General features: G+C 45.7%; 1 protein-coding gene across 3 annotated transcripts in view; it reads right to left on the minus strand.

Moving 5' to 3' along the window:
• PLXNA4 (plexin A4) overlaps positions 1-25,250 on the minus strand; it is a 537,871-nt gene that overhangs the window by 459,867 nt on the left and 52,754 nt on the right. The window contains exon 1 of one of the 3 annotated variants that reach the window (XM_034672298.1): positions 5,800-5,969. The exons of 1 other annotated variant lie outside the window; for it this stretch is intronic. The gene's annotated coding sequence lies outside the window, so the exon portion shown is untranslated. Of the gene's footprint in view, positions 1-4,485; positions 4,625-5,799; positions 5,970-25,250 lie in introns of those variants that run through there. One more of the 3 variants, XM_034672300.1, reaches the window with a different exon arrangement.

A 25,250-nucleotide genomic window follows, 5' to 3' on the forward strand; every position in this document is an offset into this window, starting at 1 on the left:
GGCCGCCGGCCGAGCCGGGCCTCCCGGGCGCGCCCCCGGCCCCCCGGGCGGGCTGCTTGCAAAGTTTGCAGGGGGCAGGGAGCGGGGCCGCCGCTGGCTCGGCCGCCGCCGGAGCTCCCGGGCTGCCTGCTGCCGCCGCGGCTCGCTGCTGCTGTGCATTGAAGCCCGGCCAAGCGCTGCAAAAACTCCAGCTGCCTGGCGCTCTCTGGGTCCTCCTCTCCTCCCTCCCGCCCTCCCTGCTTCCCTGCCTCCCTCCCTCGCCTTGCCTCCTCCCCTCCCCTGCCGCCCGCCGCCGCTCCCTCTCTGGCTCGCTCGGGCTGGCTCGGAGCTCGCGGCAGACATCTAGACCGACGGAGGGCGGCCGGCAGAGGGGGCAGGGGGCACCTCCCCCGAGCTCCGCGCCCACCGCTGCCCGCCCCGCCTGCGCTCCCCCGCAGGGGCGTTTGCCAACACCCCCTGGTTCCCTCGACCACCCCGCCGGCAGCGATATGGGGCAGAGAGGGACACGTAGATGGTGACACGGGCGCAGGGCGCGCACTCGGAAGGAGGCAACACTCAGCCTCCTCGGGATGTGGACGCTGACTGTCGGTCGGAGGGACCCTCAGGTGTTCAGAGCTGACACAGGCGCAGGCACCTCGTCCGAATCAGAACCCCAGCGCCCCTCCAAGGCACGCCCACGGCACCCAAGGACGGAGGCCTGGGGGAGAGGGCATGAATGGCCAAGTGCCCTAGAGCTTGCTCAGTAACCTGACTCGTCTATTCATTTTTATATGGAGAGGCTGACCTGGCTCCTTTTCTCAGAAACCTAGACCACAGCAAAATAGACAATGCCCACATCAGGGCACTTTCTGAGGTCCAAAGAAAGAAATCACCATGTTGCTGTGGTTGAGACAGGCGTCTGGCAGAGAGGAACTATGCGGGATGGGAAGTGGGTAGCACTACCTCAGAAACCTCTGCCTAGATCCTCCTAGGAAGGTGCCCCACCCAGCAGGAGAAGCCTAAGAGAGTCCCACACTTAGGTACCAACTCCATGCACCCACAGAGTCCCAGGGCACCACCGTCACTTGTGCCACGAACACGCCTCCTCACATGGGCAACAGTCATGGAGGTCCTGCCAAAGGAGCCATGGTTTTTGGCCTCCTCCCTCACGGATCCCTCTTCCACTCTCCTTTCCCCATGGGCAGCCAACTTCCTGCCCATTACTGTCCCTCCCATCAGAACATCTCCCGAGACTCTTCCCATTAGGTGGAAATGATTGAGGATAGCGTAAATCCCTGCACCTTCCCATAGGGGTTATATTTTCACAGAAATCCAAGTTGTAAACTGGGGAGTCTTTGAAAGGAGCTGGGAGCTGACCAGCTCCACAAGCCCCCATGTGGGCAGCATCCACAGGTCCGGCAGGGCCTGTCTAGATAGTGCCTTGCTGAAGCGTGGCTCTCAAAGGTGGGTGCCTCGATGAAAAGATGAGCCACACCAGAGCCCGGAGAAACCAGACATTTGCTTGTTTGGTTAGAAGGTATTCCGGGAGACAGAGTGGAGCCCTTTTAGCCTCCGGTTCTCTGCTGAGTATTGCATGGCCCAGAAAGCAGCAAGGAGTTATCTCATTAGCTCGTGTTAATACACTGATCTGGCTCCTCTCTTCTCAGAAACCCTGGATCCCAGACTCTAGATAAAGCACACAATATCAGGTTAGTTTCGGAAGTCCAGAGAAACGCAGAACAAAATAACTCAATGCCGCTGCTCTTTGGACTTGCCTCAGGGAGGAGGAAGCCCAGGGCCAGATGTCTCTCTAGGCAGGACTGAGGATGGGGTGAGGTGCCCAGAAGGCAAAAGTTAAGGAGGGGCTCAGGCTCAGGCTCCTGTAAGGCTGTCCTCACACCAGTCCTGGCCCCCTCGGAGGCAGCTTCCCTAAAATTGCTGCACATGACCATCACAGGCCTTTCCCAGAGGTGACAGCGCAGACAGCCACATGGAAAACCTTAATGGGTTACTTAAAGAATATGGCTCAATAAAAGCAGGGGGGCTGGGGCGGGGGCAGGCAAGCCTTTCAAATGTCTGCTTGCCACTCGGCTTTCAGGGTATGTCATAAAAATGCTGAAAGAGAGGGGAAGCAAGGAAACAGCTTTGCCTCCATTCTCAGCCATTCAAACATGTATTTTTAATACAACTGATTTTTCCCTCCTGTAACCTCTGTGTGCTCGTTGGGTGTGTGTGTGTGTGTGTGTGTGTGCATGCTCACGCATGGATATTGCTGGTGAGCCCCAGGGTCATTTTCTGATGGATGGATAGGAAGTCAAAGACTTTTTCTAGAGGTGGCAAATAAAATATATTTATTATTCTTTATCTCCTGCCTAGTATGTGGTATCATTTATTTTCATTCAGAAAAATGGACGCTATGTGATGCCTGAAGAGTCATCACAGAACCAAATGACAGAAAAGGAGTGGGACAAAAAGCTGGCCCCACAATGGGCAGGTGAGGGGCCCTGGCCGATCCTCTCATCGTTAACAGGTCCATGTGGCCCACCGTCTTTTCCCTCCTTCCCCTTCCAGTTAGTAATACGGGGGAAGCAATGCGGAAGGGGTGGTTATAATGTCATCGTAAGGGAGAACAGGAAGGGTCAAATTAGCAGTGGTGCAGCACTTGAATTTTACTATTAGTACTATTATTATCATTATGACCCCTTGGATTTGCTCTCTCAAGGCTGGAGAGTGGGGTGGGATGGGGTAGGATCAGTAGGACCCTACACTGGGAGCGTGAAGACCTGGGTCCTAGTCCTAGCATTGCCACCCATGAGCTCTGTAATCTGGAGATCTCATGTTCTCACCTGCCCGACTTACCCTTACAGGTCGTGACATTCAAAGGAGAGGTTAGCCATTCATGCACTTGGAAACACTAAAATAAGTGTGATAAACACCCAAGGAATTAGCATTGCCTTGCAGAAGGACATATGCTTTTTTAAATGGCACAATACAGCGGGGCAGAAAGGTCCTCTGTTGTCTTGACCCTTCTTTATGAATAGACATGCTGGGAAGGGGAAGGTCTATAATAACAGTTCAAAATGGGTTTCTGCATTCATTACAAACCCTTCCCCCTTTCACACCTCCTGCAACCCCTGAGAGCTGGTGAGGCCTGAAGAGGGGCCCAAGCTTTCTCCCTGGCTGACATCGGATCTGGAAGTCACCCCTTCCAGCCCAGGCTGCTGAGGAAACTGGGTGGTCATTGTCTGGCCCCATGGCCACAAGAGGGAGAAGTAAAATGTCATACGGCTTCACAAGTCCCATCTTCTAGGGAGGCGATTTTTATGGCGATTTGGTTGTGGTTTATTGAGGGGCTTGAGGAGAAAAGTATTGGCTCATCTCTCACGGCTGAAGGAAAGGGCCAGATTTAATAGGAGAGAGGAGAAGAAATCCTTAAGTTTTCCCTCACTTAGCTACCACCATTTTATTAGCCTAGGAACAGAACTGCTATTTAAGTTGATAAAAGCCAGATTTGCTTGTTAAATAAATCACCAGAGCCTGGTGGTGCCATAGAGAAATTTTTTTCCCCAAGAGCTGGCCCCATGGCTGGGTTTTATACAGTGCACAGTGCACTGGATGAAAACCACAGGCAGTCGGCGGCTTAAAAACCTAAATTGTGGCGCCACCTGCAGGAGAGTAGAAATATCAACATTATCCCAACTTGCAGGGGAGACTGGGAGGAAAGGGAGCCGTGCCACGGGGAGCTGGATGTGTTGCAGACAGCAGGAAGGGCCCCAACTCCCCACTGCCCCTTGCTTCCTGGGTGTGTCACCAGATGTCCACTCTACACTCCAGCAACCTTCAATCCGCACCCTAGAAAGCTGCCACGTGGAGGTCTAACAGCTGCTCTCAAGATTCTCTGTCCATGGAAACAAACTTACTCTTTCCTCTGATTCTTAAGGGGTTAAGTAAGCTTCTAACCCAGGGATTCTGTTCTTGAGACTCCAGCCCATAGAACAGTAAAAAAGGACAGAGAAATGAGTCCTTGGAGGTGGGTGGGAGAGATGAATCCCTGAGTCACCACAGTCCCTAATTGTAGCTTGAACTTGGTACCGGGCTGGGTATTGTCAGTAGACCCAGGCTGTCCCAGGCTTCTTGAGCCTGTGAGTCCCAGCGAAGACATGGAGATGTTAACACCTGAATCAGCTCCCAGCCTGCCCCCTGCTCACACAGACCTGGCCTCTACTGACAACCCCCTCCCCGTCTCCCCTCATTATGTCACAAACCCCCCCCCCCCCATGGGGATTGTGCTTAGGAGCCAGTCTGATCATGTTATTCTCCATGGGCCGCATCACTGAAGTCTACTGCCTATAAGCCATTTGATGGAGGGACATCACTCTCGGCACCTCTGTCCACCTACACTGCTGGACACGGCAGGCCTGCTGCTCTGCTGTGGTTTCCCAGGCCACACCAGGAGCTGATACCGAGACTGCAAGGATGCCCGCCCCCGCCCCCCGCCCTCATTACACATTGTGTGGATCTTGGTCATCCGGGCCCTAAAGCAGCAACCAGGGTCCAAGTCTTCCTCCCCCGCCTCCCCAGACCCTTTCACCCACCATCCTTCTCCAGAATTCTTCCTTCTCATTCAGCTAACACATAAACTTGTATTTTCAACTGTAAGAACTAGAAGTTAGAGGATACAGTGGTGGAAGTGGGGTGGGTGTGTAGGGGAGGATGGGGGAGGGAGGGGATGTGACCTAACTTCATTGGCCAGAAACAGCAGAGCCCCAGCTCTGGCCACTTCTATATCTTGCTCAGCAAGAAAATGTAAACACTTCGGTCCCAGGAGGCGTGAAATCCTACAGTGTGCCTGAATTCCAAGGACTAGATACAATTCATGGCTCCCACCTGACGGCTCCATCTTGCCTCTGCCTAGTTCACTTCCAAGTAGCTTAAGTCAGGTGCTTGGCCCCTCTGACTAGGGTACAAAGAGCACAAAGGTCTGAAGTCATTCTCCTTGTAATGAAGATGGGTTTGTGCTGATGGGTTGAATACTCTTGGCTGGTAACATACATTTCCAAGATGATTGCCTGGTGGTCTAACTATTGTCTCCTAAATGACTGTGACAGCCAGCCTCCACAATGGCCCTAATGGTCCTCACCATCTGGTCCTCATGCCCTCGTGCAGGCCCCTCCCACCATGAATCAGAGCTGACTTAGGTGGCCAAGAAGACATTACTGCAGAAGCAAGCACGTGTGATTTCCAAGCTAGGTCGTAAGAGACCTGGCAGCCTCCGGCTTGGGCCTCTGTATCACTCACTCCGGGGCAAGTGAGCCGCCACCTCGAGCCGCCTTTGGAAAGGCTTTTTGCCGGTTACCAGCGCAACTTGGCATCCCGTGAGCGAGTCGCCTTGGAAGAGGGTTCTCTAGCCCCAGTCAAGTCTTCAGATCACTCTAGTTTTGAGTTTTCCGACTGAAGTCCTGGACATTATGGAGCAGAGACAAGATGTTGTTGGAGGTGCTCAGATATGAAGCCATAGATGACTAACACAGTGACTTACAGAGAGGGACTCCTTCCCCCGGCCTTGGCCTCATTAACCTCTTACTCTTATTATTTGAGCCCGCTTGGCTTTAGAATAAGAAGGGCAGAGGGGGACGCGCTTGGTGCATGATGCCAACCCTATGGGTGGGACTGGGCACCAGTATGTGCCCTGTCTGGAACTCCCTTCAGGGCTCCTGCATCAAGCCTCTTAGCATATCTCAAGTGTTTAGTGAAAATGAGAAAACCCAGCCAGGATGCTGGAAACCATCCACACACAGAATGCTCAAGTCTAGCACTTACCTGAAGGTGGGTGTAGTCAGCTCCAGAGGGCCAGTCTCAGAGACACACCACACTGAAGTGAAAAGTGGCATGGGATCCTGTTCTTGTTAGCAAGCTGTCTGGCACCTGCCTTCACAGCAGCCTCTTGGAGGTCAGACTGTGTGGACTCCAGTGTGAGCACTAGTCCCTATGGTGCCACAAGAGTTCCCTACCCTTGACCCTGACCTTTACCACACTTCAGGGCAGGAGGGAAGTCCAGGGACTCTTTTGCGACACAGCAAGAAGAGGCTGGAAACCAGAAGTGGTTGGAAGCTGACAGTGCAGTTTCCCCTTCACACAGTGTCCCATGAAGACTCTGGACCATCACCTTCTCTTGGGCTTCAGGGGGTCTCCTCAACCCTTAGTGGCTTCTGGAGAACTAAGCAGTGTGAAGTGTTGTCAACAAGGCCAAGACATGCACAAGGGACAAGAAAAAGGGGAGAGGGAGGAAAGAAGCAATGGGGAAGAGTAAGAACAGCAGGGGTGCCTATGCTATGTCAGAGTAGAAAAGAGCCATGGACAGTCTCAGGGAGTTTCCAGAGATGGTGCATGGGCCCAAGGTGACCTCTTTCCTCCTAAACATCTCCCTCTAGGACTCTGTAACCTGACCCCATTTCTCCTTCTGGTCCCATTCTCCTTCCTCTGTTTTTAAAGAGCTTCCTCCCAGGGCACCCCTACTGACTGCAGGCTTTATGAATGTTGGGTGTTCCTTGTGAGGTCCCCAAGGCCCCAAGCCCCAAGGCCACAGTGGTAAGAGCTGGGGAGAGCCAACTGTGTGCCTCTCTCCCCAACTCTGCACTCTGGGACAGCACAATGATAGCCAGAAATCAGCCACGGGGGCAATATTTACACCATGGGAATCAACACTACATACCAGGGCTCTTATTTTTGTGGAGAGCCAGTGGTTAAACACTTCCCAGTACACCCCTGGGCAGGGCCAGTGACAGGCCAAGATAAGGCAGGTCAGCCCTGATCAGGCCTGCTTAGTTACTCAGCTGACTGTTCCCAGACACCCAGCAAACGCACCACCAATGGCAGCTCAATTTAGCGTAGCTGTAGCCAGAGTGAGAGTTGCCTTCTGCCCACATCCCACCTCTAGATGATAAGAAAAACTTAATACATACCCTTTCCAGTAGCTGTTTTTCCTAGATCCTGTGTTTAAGGAGATTTGACTCATATTTTTTGACACTAGAATCAAGAAGGAAAGTGATTTCCTTTTCCTGCTAGGCAAACTGAGGCAAGGGACATTGAAGGACATATCTCAGGTTACATAGGTATCTGAAGCATAAACCTGTTCACACCTGTCGTTTACCGCCTGTGCTTCAAATTTAAGATTAATACTCTGTGTTTGGCAACAATTCTATTTTCATTCCCTCCAAGCGCTACTGTTAAAATTATGGTACACCCATGCAACAGAACACGGCGTAAACAAATGAAGTAAATCTATGTAATCTATGCTCTGAGAAAAAAAAAAAAAGGAAAGGAGACAGCAGAGTATTTGTATATGTATTTACATATTTTAACATACAGAATAGTATGTACATATCTATATAGGCTTATATATACATAGAACATTCTGGAAGTTACCAGCAGAAACCTCAGAGTGGGAGCCAGAGTGCTATATATTTTCTTGTTTTACTGTACATCCTTTGTTCTTTTTGACATTTTACCATGTGCAAGTACTACGTTCTCCATTTTTTTAAAAAGCTAGTTAAAAAGGAACAAAAAATACCGCTGCTAAAAGTATCTTCATCACGCTTCTTGTCCTCTACTCTCTCTCTCCCTGAATCCAGCCAACCACTCCCCCACCCCATCTGTATCATAGTCAAGCTTGCCTTTGTTCCAGTTTCCAACTATCTGTTCCAACTTGCTCCTCTTTTGGGTCTGCCATGAAGGTCATACAGCAGCCTGTCTGCCAGGCATGACGGGGTACACATTCCAGACAAATCCTCATCTCCTATTTCTTAAAGACCAGCCAGTGTCCTGCTAGGCCTGAGGACTTCTATTTGACCCTAACTGATCAGAGAGAGATTCCAGGAATGACCCAGAACATCCTTTCTGGGGTAAAGCAACTAACTTTTGATCAAGTCAAAGGCAATATTCTTCTATACGGGGATCAGTAAACTCATGGAAACTAACACCCAGAGGTGGTACAGGCTAAAATTACAATGTTGCTCGGATTTAGAAATTAACAGATGAATGCTCCATAGTGAGTTATTAATCTTACTGGGAATTCTACAGGGAGAGGTAAAGAAGGATTAGACAGGCAAATGCCATTCCAGTTTTGCGAAAGATGAAAATGAGTTCTGAAAAATATAAACAAATGAGCTTGGCCCAGATGTTGACCACTGGCTCAGTAAAAGGTAGACGTGGGATTATTCAGACAATGATACAGTGATCACTGAATAAGTTTGGGATCTCGAAGAACAGACCCTGTCAGCCTCTTCTTGTTCCCCAACTCAGAGAGGTGCTGAGATTTTTTAGATCAAACACAAGAGAGAGTATCTGAATTGCAAGATGCTTGATAGACTCTTCAGTGAAATCCTTAGAACGTGGGACAATGTGGGCTGAATGGATTAGCTGGCGGAATGGTTAACCCCCGAAGATGTTCGTTAGTGCATCTAGATAACCTGCAGGAAGGTTTTCTTAGGATCTGTATCAGAGCTCTATTCTCCAATGAATCCTGTTCAACAGATTTACTAATAATTGGACAGGGACACAGGAGACATGGTCATCAAATGTGTCCATGACCGCAATAAAAGAAAAATATTAAATATAAATACGTACTTATAATCCTCCTCCTTTCTAAAGGGGAAAGAAACTTTTGCTTAATATTGGGCATTTTTGTGTTTAATCGGGCATTTTGGTGTTGACCTGGGGCACCAGGCTGAGGAATGGAAGAGGTAAGAGAAGTTTAGCTGATTAACATTTGAAAATACATGGAGCACTCCAGAAAGAAAAAGGATTTGGTAATGAGGAGAAAAATAAAGCAGCAGCCTGGGAGGGAAGTGGGGGATAAGGATGAGAGCTGCCAGGTAGGATGAAGGCTGTGATGATGGGGAGTCCTGAGACACCTGAGCGTCAGTCACAAAAAGAGGGGTTTTTAGAAAATCCTTCAAAGTATATGACGTAATTCCTTCTTTTGATGCCTCCTCAAAAGACCATCACTACAGAACTTTGTAAGTTTTCCATGCTTTGAAAGCGTTGATTTTGCATTTATTTTGGATATTCTGCATTTATTTGGTGCCGTGGATCTTATGCAGAATCAAGAAGAACCTGTTTTATTCAGGCTACAAGTGTATGATCAAAGCTCAGCAGCAGAGAAGATACTGTCTGTATTCAAAAGTAACTTTGTGTGCTAAAATTATGGAGAAATTTTAACAAAACGAGGTGTAATACGGACAGAACCAAGGTCTGATAGATAAGCATAGACATAACTTGGTAAATACAGGATCGAGGAAATGTGACCACATTTTTTTAAAAGTTGGAGCTCAAGTTGACCACAGGTTATCAATGTGAATCAGTGGTGAGATGTTGCCAAAGCCACTGAACTTAGAAGCTCTATGAATAAAGAACAGAGTCCCAGAGAACACACAGAGATAGTCCTGCTCTACTTTGAGACAGCTAAACCACACATACCCAGATTATTGTATACAGTTCCAGGCCCTGCACTTTAAGAAAAATTTGACCACATTCAAGAGAGGGTGGCCAATCCCAAGAGGAACTTAAAACCCTGTTATCTTTGGAGCATTCAAAGGAACCAGTGATGTTCAACTTTAAGAAAGTAAGCGTTAAGGGAACACGAGAGTTTCAAATATATGAAGGGCTCTCAAAGAGAGGAGCTGCTGCATTAGCTCTATATAACTTCAAGATATCGATGTAGGTTCAATGAATGGAACGTATCTTATGCAGAGATATTTTGGCCCAATATAAAGAACATCTTCCTAATGGGGCGCTCGAAAGACAGAATAGATTTCCTTGAGTGGTAGTGAGTTCTCCATCACTCGGAGAACGAGGTGCTACTTAGGTGAAGATGGGAGTTTGGATGAAATGACCTCTGATGTCTTCGAGGGTCTGAGGTTTTAGTTGTCGTGTTCTTGTTGTTGTATCCTCCACACCATGGGCTTTGTGTTGACTCAGTAAATATTTACCGAACTGAACTGTAGTGAGTTTGGAGAAGTGTCTAGGAAAGCTGACCAATGTTCCACTCACAACCCACAGCAGGGAGGGAAGTCAAGGACGAAGTCAGAAATATAGTCAAGTCAGAGTGGGAAGAAGGGAACGAGGAGACACAGAACTACATTAAACCCTGCCTCTTCCCTGTTCTGTCCGGTACACTTCATTCACCAGATATACCATCCTTTGCCCAGCGCGGGCCTATATGGAGCCTTATCATTTGTCCAGTGGAGGCTCAGATAATTCAGCCTTCTGGGTTTTCACTGTTTCCCTTTGGCTTTCAAATTTTCCCGAGTCCTCAGTCTTTCTTTTTTGTGTGGTCAGATCACTTTTGTCCTTCTTCCTACTAGCAGCTTCTCCCTACTTCGAGGAGTCTTCTTTCCATCTCTCTATCCCTACCCATTTAGCCTCAGAAGCTTCCCACATCCCCAAGAGCCTAAAAATCAGGCCAGGGGTCCCAGTGTCTCAGAGAGATCACAGGTAACAGGCTCAACGTCAGGTCGTGTCATCTCGTTCCATAAACTGTAAACCTGGGCACTGGACATGATTTTGTCCTACATCTACCTACACTGTGGACACTGGACAAACTATAAATAATGACTGCTCTTTCTTCCCCTTGTTTGTCTTAAATGACCTGAGCAATGGCATTCTTCTCTCTCTCCTGGGGGAAACTATTCCATCACCAAATGCTCCTCTCTGTGAAGGAATGCGTGTTTGCTCCTTCTGCAGGAGTTCCAGACTTCCAGCCTAAATGTCCCTTTGCTGTTCCTAATTATGCTTACTCCCATATTGTGGTCAGTATTCTTGATAGCCTCATCATTTCCTCCTGCAAATAAAACAGAAGCATCCCATCTCATTCCCTCTAGCGTTTTCATCAACACCTTTCGGGCATGGTCATCCCCTTCCTGATTCTTCATGCTTATTCAGGCATAAACACTACTTAAAGAGAGAATACATCTTAAGAAAGGAAGAGTGAAATGATAATCGTAATAATGATAAAGATATCTCCCAAATATCAAAACAGATATTACAGATTTTTGTGGAACTATAAAGGTTTCCTTTTTTTTTTTAATTTCACTGTAATTGGAGAGTGAAATATGCCAAGGGGATACTTTGTGTAACTCACATCATATTTAAAATTATCCATTCAAAAAACATTTATGCCTACCATATGTCACTGGGCTGCAGATCAAAGCTATTTCAGGCACAGTCCCTACCCTTAGGGGTTTTCAGGTGAATAGAGAACAACGCAATCAACAAAGAAGTGCACTAACATGTTACCAACGGTAAGATAAAAGTCTTCACCAGGTAGTGTGAGATTGGAAGGGAGAGTCATTCAATTCAAAAAGCAATTATTCTTGATTCTGATCATAATACCATAGTCAAATTACAACTATTTTTTATTGAAAGTGTCTCTGCTGTTACAATATTTTTAAAAGAAGGCTCATCTAAATGAGAAATAACAACACTAATATATGTTCTTCTAAGTTAGGATTTCAAGTTATGGAAAGTTTAAGATGGTACAATATTTAGATAGCATTTGAATAGAGCTGCTGATTGCTTTATTTAAGCACCCCTATTTTCGTAAACACTGAAATATCCCCCTGGTGGACAAAACCAAGGACCCAGATGAGCAGGTACCTCATACCCATTCATTCTTTCCTTTTTCTTAATTTTTTTTTTAATTTAAAGATCTTATTGGCTTTATTCAGCCATTCATGAATTTAGCAGCAACCAATCTAATAGATAAAAAGGAGCTTACCACCCATTCTCTTTTATTCATTTGTTATATGAATATATTTTGATCACCTACTATGTGCCAACTTCTAGGTGTTGGGGATACAGTGGTGCAGTGTGCACTGTGGATGGAGACAAGAAGGAAGAGGCTGGATGAATGAACAAGATAATTTCAGGTAGTGGTTAGTTTTAGGAAGAAAATTACAACATAGTACTGCAGGCGGTGAAGGTACACAGGTTAGCAAAGACATCTCCAGGGTGGTAACATTGAGCGGAGGCTTGAAAGACAAAAAGGAACCAGCTAGGTGAAGACGTGGGCAGAGGAAGCAGCCACTGCAAGGGCCCTGAAGTGGGTCATAGCAAAAGAATAATACTCGCTTCCAAGGAAGGCAAGCTTTGGGAACCATGAAAGGCTGGATGTGGGCAGAATTGTCCAAGAGAAAGAAATAGAACAAGCCATTATAAACACACAAACACGCACATAGTAACATAACTGGAAAAGATGAAACAGTAAAGAGTCTGGAAAATAGTGCATAGTCTAAAAAGAAGTTTGGGTCATGTGACTTTTTATGCCATATGAATCAAACCTCGTTCCCAAAAAAGTTAACTTTTAGATGGAGGAGCAGAAAGAAACTGACAAAATGATGAATTGAGGATGGAAGATACTGATCAGAATTGTAGAATGGAGACTGTGTCAGTTAGCAAGGCTTTTGTCTGCAAGTAACAAAATATCCATCTGGCTGTTTAAGCAGTAAAGATATTTACTATCTCACAGGAGCAGCCTGCAGGTAAGTTGTTCCTGGTCCAGTGCAGGGACTCAGGGAGGTTACCGAAGAGCCAGTCTTTTTCTGCTTTGCCTGTGTCTCATCTTTAACAAGTTGGCTTTTGCCCGGAGACTCATTTCCTCTTGGCCAAAATCAGCTCTAACCATCCCTTCATATAATCATATTTAAGACCTGCAAGAAGAAAACAAGTCCTGGGGGCTCTTCTGGAGTGGCTCTCCCTTCTAGCAGCAAGTGAAATTGCTCAGAATACTTCCGCATATCTGACTGGCTAAAACTGGGTCACATGGGCACTCCAAGCTGCAAGGGAAGCTGGGAAAAGGAGTATCTGGCACAGAGGAATGGGATCACTGGCACTGATTTGGACTGATCAAGGTTCAGAGAGTCATCCCCTGCAGATATGATCAACATGGAGAGACTTGGAACAGAAAAAGGAGGGAATAGTGGGCCCTTGGAATGCAGAGCTGTTCATCGGAGCCCACAGGAGGATAGGAGAAGAGAAGAAGGGATGCAGTGTAATGGAAAAACCTTGGATCTGGAATCAGAAGACATGAGTTACAATCCCAGCTCTGAACAAATTACTAAAACAATCTCAGCTACTAAAACAACCTCACGACCATAGATGTGAGGAGCAGAAATTGTCAGAGTGGGTTGTGAGTACCTAGCATATCCCCAAGACTCTATGGAGATTCAAGGGAAAAGTATAACTTCTATTTCTAGTTCTTTTTCTTGTTCTTTTAAAATATATACAGTTGTTCATATATTATACATAACACATTACAACAATAGCATATATACATAACTTATGAATAAATAAATGTACATGTATCGGGATTGCTCAAAAACTTTACCAATAAGGGTCCCAACTTTTAAGAAAAAAACAGCTTGGAAATACTTTTTAAGGAGCATAATGCATATGAAGAACTTAGCATAGGTTTGGATGTACACTGAGCCCTCAAGAAAAGCTCATTCCTGTGCTGCCTTTCAGATGGTTTAAGATGGCAATTTTTAATGGCAAGGGCAGACATCCGTCCCAGGGCCTCCCAACTCCACTCTCAAAATGCCACACACCATGTGCTTTCTCGGCACCTCAAATCCCTCTCCCAGGAAACAGGATTACAAGCACCGTGCTGCTCAAGGAGCTCCCAGGAGTCATTATTACGTAGCTCCCCGAGCCCCTGGCATCCTCTTCTCTTTCCACCTGCTGTCTGTCTTTTGAATGTTTGGGGCTGGTGGGCACTTCCATGAAGGGGTGAACAAGGGGAGGAGGGGAAGCAAAGCCAGGGAGGAGACGTAGCAGCACGTGAAGTAAAAGGCCCTGGGGAGGGGGGCGGTTTAAAACACAAATGAGGTGTGGGGATTTTCTGTGCAATTCATTTCTCCCCGTGACCCCTGCCTGCATTAGCATGGACAAATGCGAAGTTACCACATCTCCTTCCCATCTGCCCTCATCTTTCTCAGCAGGCGCTCAAGGTACTTTAAGAAGAAGACCCTCTCTTCCTGCCAGCTTTCCCTCTGTGGTGGGCAAGAGACAAAGATGGGAGTGGGGTGCAGGTAGGGAAACAGAGTCACAAGGTCACTCAGTACTCAGCTAGAATACACCCAGGAGTCCTGACACCCCACCAAAATAATTTTTTTCATTACAAACACAAAGATAAAACCCCCCTTATAAATACAAGGCCTTTAAATATTATCCTTTGCCAGCAATTCTGCCAGCTGTGCAGGCATTGTTCGCTTATTTAATTTAACCTTCCCCCGCCCCCCCCCACAAAAAAATCTTTTGGGTTTGCCTTTAAAAAGCCACATTAAATTCTCACTTAATGATTTGACCAGCTCCCCTTCAGCTCCCTTTAAACGAGCTGCCGATAAAGGAATAAACTTGCTGAAGAAATAAGAAATGAGCCTCGTGAACAGGGCAGCCTTTTCTGCCGCTCTTGTCCGGGCTGAAGCCCCCTCCAATGGATTGAGAGGTAATGCTAATGGAATTATACGTTGTGACTGGATCGGGGGCTGCCACAGGAAGATAAATACCAAAGCAAGGCTCAGGCATTTAATCAAAAATACCCCCATCCATGTCCTTTTTTTCCCTTCAGAAAAAAAGAAAAAACCCACAACAACCTGAGGTCTTGGTTTACCACATATATTACTTCACTCACCTCGATGTTGCTATTATTCCAAATTATTTGGATTAGTGAAGGTCCCACAGACACACATCTGAAGGCAAATTAAATTAGAAAGAGCGACCCACCCAACAGATGTTTACAGAGACACCGCGATGACACCCTGGCAAACCCCTCAGAAGATAAACTGTACGCAGATTAATTCAGGAAGATGAGAGAGCGCTTATCTGTTTTGTTTGGGCTCGATTTTAACAAGATAAACCCGTTGGGCCCTGTGATCTGCCACTGGAGCAGCTGTTTACCACACAACTGACACGGAACGTGGGCTGTCACGGAATACAGATGAGCATGTGGCGGCTGGCCGGCGGTCACTTCCTTGCCCTGCTCACTCCAGCTCCATCCAGGTTGGGTTGGTGAGACTTGCAGAGCACAGGTCGGAGGTCCTAGCTCAGACCTGAGTCCAGAACCACAACCGCATAATGGTGGCTTGTCATCTTTTGGGCCTCATGATGTGTTTTGCTTCGTTGTAAAATTAAAGTGAATCTAGTGACACCTCCAGGTAACCGGTGATACTTGGTGTATCAGTCAGAGCTTATTTCTGTACGTGACAGAACTGGATTCTGCCCCTCTTAAAAAATGGAACTTCCTAGAAGAACACCAGGGACTCATGGGAATGGGAAGCCAGGGAGTTCTGGAAGGTGACCAGGAGGAGGCCCAGTAAAGGCCACCCCCACAGGAACGGGGTTAGTCTGCATGCTGCTATGGTTGAACATCATGGCATCGCTCATTCCAGGGACGAGGCCCAGGAGAATGGGTCTGACAGACTGAATCGAAGGTATGCGTCCCCCCGGCTCACTAGGGACAGGACAAGGAGGGTCTGCGCTTTCAGTTCTGAGAGCGGGAGACAAGTACGACCTGCCCAGGGCGTGCCATACAAGAGGAGACTTGAAGATCAGGCCCTAATACAAAGAGGTTGAACAACGGGCACCCCAAAAGTAGCAAATGACTCATACAGGAGGGCTAAGAGAAGCGTGCTTGGGATCCCTTGTATAGTCTGAGCATCGGTAGGAGATGGCTTGCAGTAATGAAAAGAGCTCTTGAGGATGACTCAGGAGACCCAGACCTACGTGTGGGTGCCCATTCCAGGCCAGTCTATTGAGCTGAGACCAGCCTGTTTCCCTCTAGCTCACTGCAATGGGTTGAATTGTGTCTCTCCAAGATTCGTGTTAAAGTTCTAACCACCAGTACCTCTGAACGTAAACCTAATTGGGAAGAATGCCACTGCATACGTAATTCGTTAAGGCAAGGTCTTACTGGAGGAGGGTGGGCCCCTAATCCAATGAGCAGTGTCCTTGGAGGGGAAATCTGGATGCAGACACACACACGGGGAAAATGCCATGGCCTCCACAGTTCGAGCTGCACTGCCACATGTCAAGGCACTACCAAAGCTAAGAAAGAGGCCTGGAAGAGACCTTCCTTTAGTGCCTTCAGAAAGAGCTGACATCTTGCTCTCAGGACGTCTAGCCTCCGGAGCTGTGAGACAATAAATTTCTGTGAAGCCACCCGGTTTGTGGTACTTTGTCACAGTAGCCCTAGGATACTAATGCACTTGTCTTCTGTGAGTGAAGTGCTTTGGACTAGGTTTGTGACTTTCAGACTGAGCCTTGACTTGAACTGAAATGTCCTCAGAGTCCTGGAAATTCTTGGCAGCACTGTTTGAAAACCATGAGGCCAGGCAATCGCCAAGGTTCAGCTCTCTCTAAATTAAAGCCCTTTTCAGTTTTGACAAGGGAATGTTGCAGATTTTTTAAAAGAATGTTCCGGGGACATTTACTTCCCTAGCTGTAAGGATAGCCCAGTCCCTTATTGGCCCCATGCAGATCTCCATACCACAGACCCATGCTTCCTCAGCCACTGAGCCCAGGGGGATGAGACCCCTTCACCCGGGGGCTAGAAAGGTTGCAGATTTCTTGCTCTAGTCCAGTGGTATTTCCATTGAGACACATGTTATTTTTGCTGGGCTTGGGTCCTGGAGACTCAGTCCCATTCTGGACCCTCATCATCACCTTGAGTTCCACAGTGGATCCAGCCAGTCAAAAGATTCTATGAGCTCCCTCCTAAAGCTACCTCCTTCCCAAAGCCCATGTTAATTTAAAAAGCTGTAAAGGGGTGCATTCACAGCATCCGACAGCAGAGAGGAAAACTTGTCCAGCTAAGCTTGCCCAACCTGATTCTGCTCTGGCATCAGGAGATTTGTGACTCGTACGGGGTGGGAAGTCTCCAAGACACAAAGTATAAAGTTTTGTATAAAATTGTTTCATGCCTACATAAACAGTATAAAAACCACTCAGATGAACCCGTGGATGCCCTCCACCTATGCCCAATAGTTGTTGTCATTCTGATACATTTGTAGACATCATGAAATTTTACTTCTAGATACGTCGTCGTACCTCTCTTGAGAATAAAACATTGCCTTACTTAACTGCAGGACCATTATCACACATACTAAAATTAGTAACTCCATAATGTTATCTAATATCAAGTCTAGATTCAATTTTTTCCATCATCCCAAGGAATGTATTTCATAGTTTGGGTGTTGATTTCTTTTTTTTTTTTTTTTAAGATTTTTATTTATTTGAGAGAGGGAGAAAGAGAACACAGAAGTGGGAAGAAGGGGCAGAGGAAGAGGGAGAAGCAGGCTTCCCACTGAGCAGGGAGCCCAATGTGGGGCTCGATCCCAGGACTCTGAGATCATGACCTGAGCCGAAGGCAGACGCTTAACTGACCAAGCCACCCTGGTGCCCTGGGTGTTTATTAATCAGGATGCAGTCACAGTTCACATGCTGCATTTGGTTTGGTGTCTGTTTGGACTCCTTTAATCCACTCTAGTCCTCCCACTCCTTTCTGCCATGACACTGACTTTCTGAGGAACCCAGGCTGATGGTTTCATGGAATGTTTTATATTCTCAAACTATCTGATTGTTTCTTCATGGTGTTGTTTGATTTGTCCCTCTATCCCCTGGAGGCAGCTGCCATCTTGACCCACCAAAACTGAGAGTGGACTTAGTTAAGGGAGAAACGGACTGAATGCTCCTGTTTGAGGTCCTCTGATCTCTCTCTCCACCAAGTGCAGGCTCCACGCCAGCATGTCCCGCACAGCACTGCCACTGAATGCTCGGGCCTGCTAGGCCTCTGCTCCAGGACGGCTGGAAGGCAGTGCTGCCCCTCCCTCTCTGGACCAGGTTGCCTCTTAAGTCAGAGGGAACACAGCTGGAAACATGCATGCAATGCCACAGAAGATTCCAAAGATGTAAAGGTTTCTTGGTGATTTATGTCTCTTTAATTAGGGGCTTTTATGCTTTAATTAAAAAGTTACAGAAGTTGTCTTTACTTCTGAAAAATGTGTTTACAGTTGACTGCCTGAGTGAATTAAACAGTGTCAGATCCCCGGGCTGGCTCCATGCTAGACTCCTAGAGCTCATTTTCAGGGTAGGGGGAAGGAGGTCAGTGAGAAACACCATTAAGAAGAAAGGCTGTGACAACTTTTCATTACTTTTTGATGATCATGCAATAATTTTCCATGATAAATCATCTCATTACATCTGCAAATTTGGAGTCAGAATCTAAATGCCATGGTCGTGGAAAGCAACAACAACAACAACAACAAAAAAAACAGCCAGCACTGGGAACTGCTTTAAAGGGATTCACCTCCTAGTTGAGGAAACAGAATAAAAGTTTATGTTTTATTCCTAATCATCTGATTGGTTCTCAGGCCACACTGTGTGTGGTGCGTGACTATCCAGAGCTTTAACGAGGGCTCCGTGGATAGTCTGGAGCCAACATTAGCATCCACTTTAGGACCTAGACATGGCTCCAGGCTGGTTGGTTGTCTGGGTCATTTACCCAGTTTCTGTGGGCTCAGCTCAGATACCTTCTACTCCCTAGACTGGGTTATCACCAGTTGCCTTCCCATTCCAGTTGCATTTATTTTTAATATTCATTTTTTATTTTTCTCTCTATCCCTCTTTGAATTACATTCTTTATGCCACACCAGTCTCTTCGACTAGTGTGTTGTCTCTGCAAGCTCATCTCCCAGCCCTCATACAGCTAGAAGTCACTACACCATGATTTGTGTCCCCACTCTACCATGACCAGGATTATTCCAAAATATCTAAATCTCTTTATTCCACCTTTTACATGAAATATGTCTATCTCCTTCTACAGAATTGTAAGCCCTAGTGACCACAATTTGATTACCACTCTTCTATTCGACTAGACCGTAGGTCAGAGACTTTAATCAACAATACGCCATTCATTCCTTCATGGTCTCTCTCCATTCATTCATTCATTCTTGTATATATTTATTGCCTTTATTCCCTTTCCCAATCTTGTTACCTTGATCACTGGCTACCACTCTAATGAAGTGAATGAGTTTCTTTTGTTTACATGCATTCTTAAAAAGTGTATATAACTTTAGGCACATGGAATTTTTATTTACATAAATAAATAACATCATATGCTCCATGATGTTTTCTAGAATTTCATATAGATACATGGAATTATATATATCTAGAACCATATATATTTCTAGAATTATATATGTGTTTCTAGAGTTGTATATACATAAATAGAAACACGCTGTTCCTTACAAATTCAGTAGAATGAAACCTTAAAACTAACTGAACCTGGATTTGGGGGGGATAAGGGGTCCTTGGTTACCATTTCAATTTCTTTAATACTTACTGGTCTAATTCCGTTCTCAAATTTTTTTCTTATAAATTTATATTTCCTAAAATTGTATCCATTACATCTATTATTACATCTAGTACTGTTCGTAGTATGCTTATTATTCTAATTTCTCCTTTGTCTATAGTTATTTCTTTTTTCTTTCCATTTTTATTTATTTATATCTTCTCTCTTTTGTCTTGATCAGCTTTTTCAGAGCTCTATTTTACTAATGATATCAAAGAATCAGCTTCTGGCTTTGTTAATTGTTTCTATTATGTTTTTTGTTCTCAATTTTCAAAACATTTTTCTGTTATACTTATTATTTCATCTATTCTTCTTTCTTTGGTTAGCTCCATACCTTTCTTTTTTACTTTCTATCTCCAGAGCTGAGCACATACTTAGTACACAGAAGCTTTTTATCAAACGTATATTGAATAAATGAATAGACTGTAAACACCTTGGGATCAGATAATATGTCTGTCCGTCTTCATAGTCCTCAAAGCCCTTACTATACCGCCTAGCAAATAAGAGACCTCAGTAAAGATTGAAAGAATATTTGCTGAGGGAATAGTTAATATAAAGAAGTATCCTCCTTCCTAAAGGAAGCTCCAGAATTCATCTACTTGGGACTTCTGATTAAAAAAAAAAAAAAAGACATTTCTGACAGTGTAGAAACCATTAGTAATACTAGTAATCCTCTATTCTTTTCTTCGTCTGTGATAGAACCACTAATCTTAGCTAGGCATATAACCATCTAGAATAAAGACCACATGATTAAGTTCTGGCCAATGGGATATAAGTGAAAATGGTGGCTTCAACTTGAGACAGTGTTCTTCAAGGGAAGAGATGTGCCTTTCTTCTTCCCCTTTCTTCATCTTGCTTTCTGGAATGTGGATACAATGGTTGGAGTTCCAATAGTTATAATGGATCAGGAAATCACCCAGGGAATGGAAGCCCACATGACAAAGGAACGAGATAAAATGTCTGGGTCTCTTGCACCAGGAAGTCTCCATGGCAGCCTCAGATGAATGCTTTTGGAATTCTTTACAAGACAGCAAACTTTGTTCTTGCTTAAGATACTGTTTGGGGTCTTTTCTTGAGGCGTAGGGAGTTTCTGTCACATGTAGCTGAACGTATTAACTGACAATAATACAATTAGATTAGTAACTGATTCACTGGACACATGTTGATCCTTTTCCCCACACAACAAAGACCTAGAAAGAAGGGGATGTTAAAATGCTCATTCACACATGGGAAAGCAATGAGGGAGCCGAGGAGACTAAGACTCATCTCTCATTCTTACTCAGATCTCAACTTACTGGCCAAATTTTCCTCTTTAGTAAAGGACTGTTCCCAAAGGTCCTTAACACAGAAAAATCTAAGGTTTCTCATAGGAACTCCCAATAATATGCAGCCCCAGTGATGGCCTGGACATATTCCAGGTAAACCTCAATTTTTCGGACTCTGGAATGATTTTTCTCAGGCTTAACTCTGGCTAACTAGGTAATCGTGTTCCCAGTTCTTTTCAAGAAGGTCAAACACAATTAAATCAAAATATGAAATCTTTGTCTGCTCTACAGAGCTGATGACCTTGACTCTCAAAAGTTTGCTCCACCTGTTCCTACGTGAGTTGTAGTTTGGGGTCCACACTCAGCATGGCTTTGCACACTTCAGAGCAAGCTTCACGGATGACATCTACATGCTCTATAATCCATAAAATCAAATGGCCATGTCACTTCTGTCTCACTACCAGCTTCATTATGTCCTTATGGTCTCCTTGTTGTTACCAAAGTCTTCTAGGAGTATTTTTTCTTAAGTGGCATCATTCTCAATGGCCACCATCAACATCAGCTCTGGATTGACCCAAGACCCCTACAAGAAAGGAATAGGCAGTTCTAGATCCAAACAAGGGTTTGTATCTCCTGGATACCAGAGCCTGCATATGTAATGCAAAGAATCCAAAGTCCCAGCTAAACTCTGCGTCTGGGGACTGGTCCAGAAGAGGGGAGTTCCAAGGAGTAAGAATGGCTTTGGGGTCCTAAAAGTGAGCAGCCTCTGACCCAGACATCTTACCAGTAGAGAGGAAAAGAAAGAAAATGCTATTTGCTGGGTGCTTTCCACGTGCCACATGCTGAGGCAGGCACTTTCATATACATTTATTATTGAATCTCTTGTTCAGTTGGAAGGCAGTGTAACACAAAGGTTAAGCATAGTTACTAGCTATATGATCTTGGGTGAGTTACTAATTTCTCCGAGATTCATGTAAAGAAGAGGTAAAATAGTTCTTACTTTATAAGGTCGATGTAATCAACGTATGTAGAACAGTGCCTGTCTCGTAATAAGCTCTCGATAACTGCTTGCTGGCTATTATCACTAATCATCACAGTGACACTTTGAAGTGGGTTTTATTATGCCCCCTTTGAAGCTATGGGATGTAAGAGTGAGGGACTTAAAATAACCTTCCAAGGTCAACTGCTAATAAGTGGAGGAAAGAGGATTCAAACCCAGGTTCATCTAACTCCAACCTCCTTGCTCTTTGCTCCAGCCATTTTCCAGAAAGCCAACCCTTCCCTAGATGATTGTTCTAAGCACAATTTAGCACTCCTTATTTTAAAAAAGGACTTGCTATCAGGGTCACTAATATGCCTAGTGGTTGTGGCACTCAATGAAAATGGACCATTGATCACAGCCTTCCCCCCTCCAATGACAAAATCAGCTGAGATATAAAGTTAAACAGGAATAAAAATATTGAGAGTTTTTTCTACTGGTAAGAGCAGAGGACACAGTTTAGACCCAAGACCAAAACAAGCTTCCAACTCTTTCTTCCCAAGTCCCAAACCTGGTGCTCACATGCAGGGGACGTTTGGGTCTACAGATCAGACAAGTAGCACCACAAGGATGGTTGCCATGAGCGAGGCCCTGTCTCCCATCTTAGCCANGCCATGAACGAGGCCCTGTCTCCCATCTTAGCCAGGGAGGAAAGTACAAGAGTGATCGGAGACATGAAGATCAGTCCCTGATGCAGATCCTGCCCATGGGGACACATGGACAAAGAATGTCAGACTCTCACCATCTCACCTGTCAATGGAATCCCCCTCCACCCTTGAAGGAACCAGTGAGAGGTAGAAAGAATCTTCTTTCTGATCCTTTCAGGAAGTGCCGGTAGCATTCTATGAACCAGGGGTGGCTGCATGGCTCCATCAGTTAAGCACTCTCGATTTCAGCTCAGGTCATGACCTCGGGGACATGAGATCGAGCCCCATGTTGGGCTCCACACTGGGCATGGAGCCTGCTTAAGATTCGCTCTTTCCGTCTCCTCCTGCCCCTCCCCACCCTGCTTGTCCTCACTCTCTCTTTCTAAAAAATAAAACAAAAAGAATTCTATAAACCAGAGGAAACATGGAACAAGAGAATCTCTCCCCTACCACCATACCATAGCCCAAAATTCCCAATGCATATTCCCATCAACCACTTATAAATAATCAATAAAAAAAAAAAAAGAAATCTCACAAGTACCCAGAAAAGTGCTCTTAGCCTTGAAATGAAGGTATTAATTATTTTTTTCATTCCTTTCTACACCATGTTTTTATTCTTCACATAGTCAGTTTGCTGGTTTCAATCTTCTTTCAAGTAGCTCCCACACTAATGGGATTGGTAGTTTAAAAGTCTCAAAGAAACAGCACAGACCCCTCGGATTTGTATTCTTTTGCTTGGAAAAAAAAAATCAAATGGACTGCAGAGAGTTAGGTGGGCTTAATCACACCCTGGGAAGAGAAAAGCCAACCTGCTTTAGTCTCTTGGTTTATAAGGTCGTGAGAATCCCTTGTTGGGAATGATTCCCCCCATAAAGCATTTCAGCCCAGCTAGTCTGCAGCCCTGAGTTGCAGATAATCCAGACGGTGATTGTGTCTGGTCTCTGAGCATAAGCTTCACTGACCTCCCCTAAGAGGATTCTCGTACCAGCTCTGGCTGCAGGAAGAAGTTGGGGAGCCCAGCCCCATTATGTGCCAATTCTGTGACCACCTTCGGGAGAAGATTCAGCCTTGTCTCCAGTCTGCGTGGTTCCAGGGACAGCTCCCAGGATACAGACTTCACTACCTCTCTGTGGTCCAGGGTGGTCTGCTAACCTAAGGCAGGCCAAGAGGAGTCCCTTCCCCCCAAATCTGATGCTGGCTATATGCTGAAAGAGATAGGTCTCTCTCTCTAGATAGAGCACCCTGCATACCCACGAGTTTAGGAGCTGATGGGGACTCCCTGCTCTGTCAAGCAGCCTGGAGCAGCTGGAGAGGCTAGTGTTCAAATGGAGAGAGAGAAGAGAAGAAAAGAGACAATTCAGTTGACATTCCAATCCCCTACATTATCCCTGCCCTTGGGCTCCTTGAAATTCACAGCCCTGTGCATCATAATAAAGTTTTTTGGTTTTTTGTTTTGTTTTGTTTTTTCGTTTTTGTCAAAGTTAGCTTGGGCTGGTTCTTGTTATGTACAACACAGAAGAGTCTTAATAATCCGGTAAACAGTTGTTATTCAATAAACAGTAAACCATTTATACCATTACACAGTAAACAGTTTACACCATTATATCAAATGACAGAACTGGTGAAGTGAAGCCATAGATTCTGCCCTACTCACCCCCTCCATTATGGGAAATATCTATCTACTGGGAGCCCCACCCTATACATATCTCCTTCTACACTTCTGACCCAAACTTGTCATTATTCAGTAATTTGTTCATTTGATAAGCTGTTTCTCTGTATAAGGGCAGGGACCATGACAGACCTCTATTTCCATGTACAGATGGGACTGTCTCCCATCCCTGTCCCCTAGACACCAGACTGCCCCTGGCTGCAACCACTTCCTGGAACTAGGCCTATGTGGGCCTGGACTTCCCTCCTATCCCAGCCCTCGATGGCCTTTCCCTTGTTAGCTGGTGGTGTAGAGCAGCCTAGCTTCAGCACCAACCAAGAAAGGGGGGCTTTTGAGAGGCAAGCTCCCCAGGTACTCAGAATAAAAATAGCCAATGTGCAGCCCCCACACAGAGCATGCCACAGGAATCATCTCATTTAATTCCTGTAACAATCTATGAGATTGGCACCATTATTAGCCACAACATACTGATGAGAAAGCTGAGGCACAGAGAGGATACATACTTATTCAAGGTCACACAGTTAGGAAGTGGCAGGGCTACGTCCAAATCTGCGCTGTGAAATGCCAAGGTCCATGGGCTTTACCTCGTCACCACTCAACAATGAACCTTTAAGCTCGGCTTTGCTTTCTGTGTGTACTATACAGATGATGCGATGACTAAGTGATGGCGGTAAGAATTCAGAGAAGGGATCCAGGCTGGGCCGATGGAGTGATAGTAGCATCAGAGAGGATTGGGGAACAAAACACAACTGGACTTTGGCCCTAGAGAAGGAGTAAGGGACATGAGAGATGGTGGAAAGGCCAAAGGCCTGGAGGTATGACTATGCATGGAGGGCTTGCTGAGAAGCAGGAAGGTGACGTTGGTAGATATGAGCAAGTTCTGGAGACAAGAGACAACTTCCGTTGGGCAGAGAGTTGGGACTTAGTTTGGCCAATAGGTTGAATTGTGCCCCCACCCCAAAGAAATATTCAAGTCCTAACACCCAGTACTTGTGAATGTGACCTTATTTGGAAATAAGTTCTTCGAAGATGTAACCAAGTTAAGATAAGGTCATACTAGATGAGGGTGGAGATTAATCCATCATAACTGGTGTCCTTATAAGAAAAGGGAAATTTGGATGTAGAGAGACACACAGAAAGAACACCAAAGATGGAGGCAGATTGGAGTGACAGAGCTAATGCCAAGAAACACCGGGGTTTGGTGACTACCACTGGAAGCCAGAAGAGAGGGTCTAGCGCCTTCAGA

Source organism: Ailuropoda melanoleuca, chromosome 1 (assembly GCF_002007445.2).
Source record: "Ailuropoda melanoleuca isolate Jingjing chromosome 1, ASM200744v2, whole genome shotgun sequence".
NCBI classification, from domain to species: domain Eukaryota; kingdom Metazoa; phylum Chordata; class Mammalia; order Carnivora; family Ursidae; genus Ailuropoda; species Ailuropoda melanoleuca.